Source organism: Hipposideros armiger, unplaced genomic scaffold, assembly GCF_001890085.2.
Source record: "Hipposideros armiger isolate ML-2016 unplaced genomic scaffold, ASM189008v1 scaffold_3, whole genome shotgun sequence".
In the NCBI taxonomy this organism is placed as follows: Eukaryota; Metazoa; Chordata; class Mammalia; order Chiroptera; family Hipposideridae; genus Hipposideros; species Hipposideros armiger.
In genome coordinates, this window is record NW_017731353.1 from 8,042,965 (window position 1) to 8,048,789 (window position 5,825).

Genomic DNA, 5,825 nt, shown 5'->3' on the forward strand with positions numbered 1-5,825 from the left:
CCTGGTGAGGCAGATCAGTCACCGGCTTCTGGACGGCCGCTCACACTGGCTGCTGGCGACACACGGTAGCTTATGGCAACCCACTGCAGCAGGGGCTGCAGCCTACGCCATCGCCGGCGACTCACAGCAGCCCAGCTCCAGGTTGAGCTGTTGTTCAGCATCTTAGCTGTGGAGGGCAGCGTCACTGGCCCTCATAATGTGGGATCTGAACCGGGCCCCCTGGCGTCCCAAGCCAGCTCTTAACCACCGCGCCACTCGGCCGGCCCTGGATTTTAGCCATTTTAATGGGTGTGTGCTGATCTATCAGTGTGATTTTTGATTTGCATTTCCCTGGTGTCTGCACATCCTGGGCACCTTCCCGCGTGTCTTCCCACTGGCTGCTGGCACCTCTCTTTGTGACATACCTATTCAAATATTTTTGCTCATTTAAAAAAATCAGGTTATCTGTATTTTTGTTGTTTGTTTATTTGTTGGTGCTCTTTACATATTCTGAACACAAATCCTTTGTCAGAGATCATACTGAATTTTTTCCCAGTTTCTGGATTGCCTATTTATTTTCTTAATGGTGTCTTTTGATGAGTAGAAAATTTTGATTTTGATGAAAACCAATGTACCAATTTCTTTTCTTGGATAGCTGGTACTTTTGTGACCTGGAAAAAAAAAATCTATGACCATCCCAAGGTCATGAAGATTTTCTCTTACGTTTCCTTCCAGAAGTTTCTGGGGTTTACGTTTAGGGCTATGATCCATCCTGATTCCTTTTTTGTGCAAAGAGTGAAATAAAAGTTGGGGTTCAAGTTTTTTTCCCCTATATGGGCATCCAGTTGTACCAACATCATTTGTTAAAAAGATTTTCTTTCCCTATTAAATTGACTTGGCGTCTTAGTTAAAGATCAATTGGCCATCTGTTTGGGAATCTATTCCTGGACCCCTTGTTCTGTTTTCCATCAACCCGTTTGTCTGCCCTTCTGCCAGTACCACGCTGTCTTAATTACTGTGGCTTCATAGTAAGTCTTTATAGTGTAGGTCCTTCGATTGTGGCGACTTTTTCAAAATTCTGTTGGTTATTCTTGATCCTTTGCAAATCCATTTCAAATTAGAATCATCTTGTCAAAAAAAATTTTTTTTTTACTTGGTGGAATTTTGATAGAACTTGCAATGAATCTATACATTATTTTGGAGAGAATGATTATTTTAGAAATGCTGTGCTTTCTAGAAATGTTGAGTTTTTCACATGTCTCCATCAGGCCTTCCCTAGCTTCTCTCAGCAAAGTTGTCTAGATTTCTGTTTGCAAGTCTTCTGTATTTTATTCATCAAAGTAATTCTTGTGTATTTGATGTTTCTGATGCTATGGTAAATTTGTTTTTGAAATGTACTTTCCCAAGGCTTCGTTACTGGCAAATAGAAATGTAATCGGTTTTTTTCTAAATTGACCCTTTACCCCCTAAACCTTGTTAAATTTACTTATTGGTTCTAGGAGCCACTTTTGTAATTTTAAAAGGATTTTCTACCTATAGGATCGTGCCTTTTTATTTATTTATTTACTTATTTTAAACCTGCGTGTCTTCTGCTTCCTTTTCCTGCCTTCTCACCCTGGCTGGGACCTCCTGTTCAAGGTTGTACAGAGGTGATGAGACTGGACATCCTCACCTTGCTCCCGTCAAGCATGACTTTAGCTGTGGGTTCTGTGGAGATACTCTTATCAAGTTGAGCAAGTTCCCTTCCAGTCCCAGTTTGCTCAGAGTTCTATAATGAATGGTGTTGAATTTTGTCAAATGTTTTTGCTGCCTTTATTGAGGTGATTGTGTGGATTTTCCTGTTTGTTCTGTTAATATGGTGAGTTACATCGATTGATTTTAGGATATTGAACCAGCCTTGCATTCCTGGGATGAACTCCCCTTGGTCATGGGGTGGTCTCCTTTTTATACATTGCTTAATTTGGTTTACCAATATTTTCTTAAAAGCTTTCTGTGTCCATTTTTATGAGGGATATTGGTCTATAATTTTCTTTTCTTTTCTTTTTTTTTAAGCTGAGCCATCTTGCCACCTGTTGGCAGCTTAGCGGCTGCTCAGCTCGGGCTGGCCTCGAACCGCTGTTGCTCAAGAGCTCAAACTCTTGAGCGAGCTCTTAACCAACTGAGCCATTCGGCCGGCCCTAGAGCTCAAACTCTTGAGTGAGCTCTTAACCAACTGAGCTACTCGGCCGGCCCACTATAATTTTCTTTTCTTATGATATCTTGTCCCATTTTAGTCTCAGGATAATGGTGGTTTCATAAATTTTATTTTCTGGAAGTCTGTGTAGAATTGATATGTCTTCCCAGAATGTTTGGTTGTATTCACCAGGGAAGCCATCTGGGCCAGGAATTTTTCTTTGTGGCAACATGAAATTATAAATTGAATTTCTTTAATAGACACAGGGCTATTCTGATTATATGCTTCTTCTTGTGCCTGTTTTGATCATTTGTGTCTTTCAAGGAATTTTTCTCTTTTATCTAAATTGTCAAATTTTTGGTCATCAAATTATTAATCATGTTGAAATATTATTTTCTTAATGTCTGTAGGATATGAGGTGATGCCTCCTTCTCCATTCCTGATATTAGTCATTTCCTTTTATTTTTCTTGATCAGTCCAAAGGGAAATTTATCAATTTTATTGATCTTTTCAAATGATCAGCTTTTGGTTTCATTGATTTTCTTTATTGTTTGTCCATTTTCTATTTCATCTATCTGTGTCCTTTTTTATTTTTCTACTTTTTTTTTTTTAGATTTTATTGGGAAATTGGGGAAAGGAACAGCATTGGGGAATCAGGAAAGGGGAACAGACAAGTTGCTGTCCTTTTGTTCTTCAGTCTAGTTGTGGAGGACGTTGCTTCACTGGCCCATGTTGATATTATCATTGCGCTCTTCCGGGGTGAGGCAGATGGTCGCCGGCCATTAGACGGCCGCTCATGGCGGCTCAAGAAATCTGACTCCCGCTGCCGACCAGCCCCTCTGCAGCCTATGCCATTGCCCCTGACTCAGGGCAGCCCAGCACCAGGTTGAGCTGTTGTTCACCATCTTAGCTGCAGAGGGCGCAGCATCACTGACCCTCATATGTGGTATCCGAACCCGGGCCCTGCTGCTCAGAGCTGGCGTCCCAAGCTAACTCCTTACAAATATGCTACTCGGCCAGCTCTCTTCTACTTCTTTAGGGTTAATTTTCATTTCCGCAATCCTTGGCAGGGCCTGGCAGCTCCGCCCAGGAGGGGCAAGTCTGTGCTCCACCACATGTGGTGACTGGGGACCACACTCTCTGAACAGGAGGGTTCTTGGGTCCCCTTTCTCCTGCACTGGAGAGGGAATGTGGGGACTGCCATATCTGGAACCCATGGGTCCCAGGCCCGGCCTCAGGCAGTCCTTGGGGACAGAACAAGGGTTCCGTGGCTCGCCAGACTCTGCCCTCATGGAGGCCTCGGTGCCCTCCCGGCACTGGGTGGGGCTCCATGTGGAGCCACCTGCGGCAACTGGGCGGCAGTGCGGCCCCAGGAACGACAGCATGCATGTGCGTGCGTGCACGCCCCGCGGCCAGCCCTCCTCAAGCCAGCCACGGCCTCACAGGACTTCTCTGATCCTCCCCATCTAGCTCCCTACCGATCCGAGCCTCCCCATCGGGGCCCCACACCGGCGTCAATGGTTAAGCAGGTGGAGCGCTGCAGGGTCCACTGAGCCCAGCAGGTGGCGCCAGGAGCTCATGGAACAGATACGGAGAGGCAGACGCGAGAGTGGGAGCGGGAGGGGGTGGGGGTGGGACGGGGACAGGCTGTGCTGGACGAGACTGGAGACCGGTCCGTCCAGGCCCTGGCCTCCTCCTCAGCTTCCCCTGGGGCTGAGGGCCTTCCTTTCCAGCCCCCACTCCCAGAGGCTGGGCTGAGCCCCAAGCGCAGGCCTGGAGTAGGGGGTGAGGGGCACTGACAGGCCTCCCTGAGCTGTTTTCACAGCCCTAGGTCATTTCATTAATTGCTGCTGGGCGGAGGCTGGGAAGGGCAGGGATGCGGGGGTGAGCAGGGTGAGACAGGCACTCCTGAGTGGTCCCCCAGATGGGGGCAGAGCTCTGGGCCTTCCCCGAGCCGGGTGTTGGGGGGTGTTGGGGAGTGGCGGAGCTGCCCAGCCAGGGAGAGTGGGGAGGGCAGCCGGGAGGATTCTGGGGGCTTAGGGCGCTGGGGGGCAGGGCAGAGCTGCTGGCCCCCTCGTTTCGCTGGCCCCTGTTGGTCAGGATGGGCCTGGGGCTGGTACTGGGGGAAGGCGACAGGGTGGGGTGTGTGGGGAGGAGAGCAAGCTGACCCCTCTCCTGCCTCTCCACTGGAGCAGGGGAACCATCCCCTCAGGCCTCTGGTCTGTGCCAACGCACCCCCATCCAAGTCTTCTCCCTCCCGCTAGGGACTGAGCTGTGACCCCCACACAGGGTGTGGACCCCCACACATGGGCAGCCTGCCTGGGGCCCTTCCCTGTGGGTAAGGAGCTCAGTGTGTGTGGAGGGTATTGGGGGAGCCCTGAACAGGGAGGGGCCACAGGCTAAGGGGCGTTTCTGCTGTGCCAAGGTGGGCGGGGCAAGGCGGGCCAGCCCCTGAGACCCCACCCAGCCCAAACAAATCAGAGCAGCAGCATATGGTCAGCAGGCTCTTCGTTTGCCAAGAAAGAAAAGGCTGGGAAGTTGTGGAGGTTCCATCCCCAGGGTTCATCCCATCCTGGGGCCCATCCCAGGCCCATCCATCCCCGAGCCCAGGACCCATCCCTTCCTGGGGCCCATCCCAGGCCCATGGCTAGTCCCATCCCTGGGCTCTGCCCTGGCGCAGTCTTTGCACTTGCTGGCCCAGAGTCACGCAGGTTCCGGTGTTGCAGGGGAAACCGAGGTACAGATCAGGACGCTGGTCGGGGCAGCCTCTGGATCCCCCCAGTAGGCTGCAGGGAACCCTGAACCAGGTGCAGCTCCCTTGACGCATGCCCAGCTCTCAGTGACCACGTAGTTGTCCCCATCCATTCTCAGGCACCCACTCTCCAGCCCTGACACCGAGGACAGGGAGAGGGTCCTGGACACACACCCAGGGAACAGGAAAGGGGAACCTTCCCCTTCCTCCCTCCCTCCTTCCCTCCCTCCTCAGGTGCAGAGCCTGGGGGGGGGGTGCCTGTTTTCTCACCTGTGAAGTGGGATGTAAGTCATGGGAAATTAGGTTGCGCGGGGCCTGGCTCCTCCCGGCAAGTATTCCGGTTCACAGGAAGAAAGGCCTGGCAGTCCTGCCTGGGGGGAGGGGCCTCTGGGCGCCTGGGCTCCCCTGAGTCCGGTGGAGGGCAACAGGCACTGTTGGGGGCCAGCGGTGGGCAGAGGAACAGAGGAACTGAGGGAAAGCCACAGGTGTTGCCTGCCTGACGGCGGTTTGGCCACCGGAACCGGAGAGGGAGGGGGAGGCGCTTGCGCGCAGGTGGGAGACCAGAGGGCTGCCAGTCCGTGCGTAGGGGCCCCAGGATTGGGGTGCGGAGGCAGAGCTCTGTAGCTGGGAACCCGAAGCGTAGGGGGCAGTGAGAGCTGCCCTGCTCCACCCCCACCGCCTCTCCCTCCTGGAATGCTGGTATAAAGACCCCTCAACCTGAATGACACTCCTCTCCCCCAAGCCCACAGTTCCTTCTGTTGGCCCTCAGGAAGCTCCCTGGAGACCATTCGGCCCCACCCTTCAGTGTACAGGTGGGGAAACTGAGGCATGGCAGCCAGCCCCTTTCCTGCTGGGGCCCGTGCCTCACCCCCAGCACCAGCAGCAGCATCTTCTCCGGACTCCAGGCTGCAGCTTCAGTCC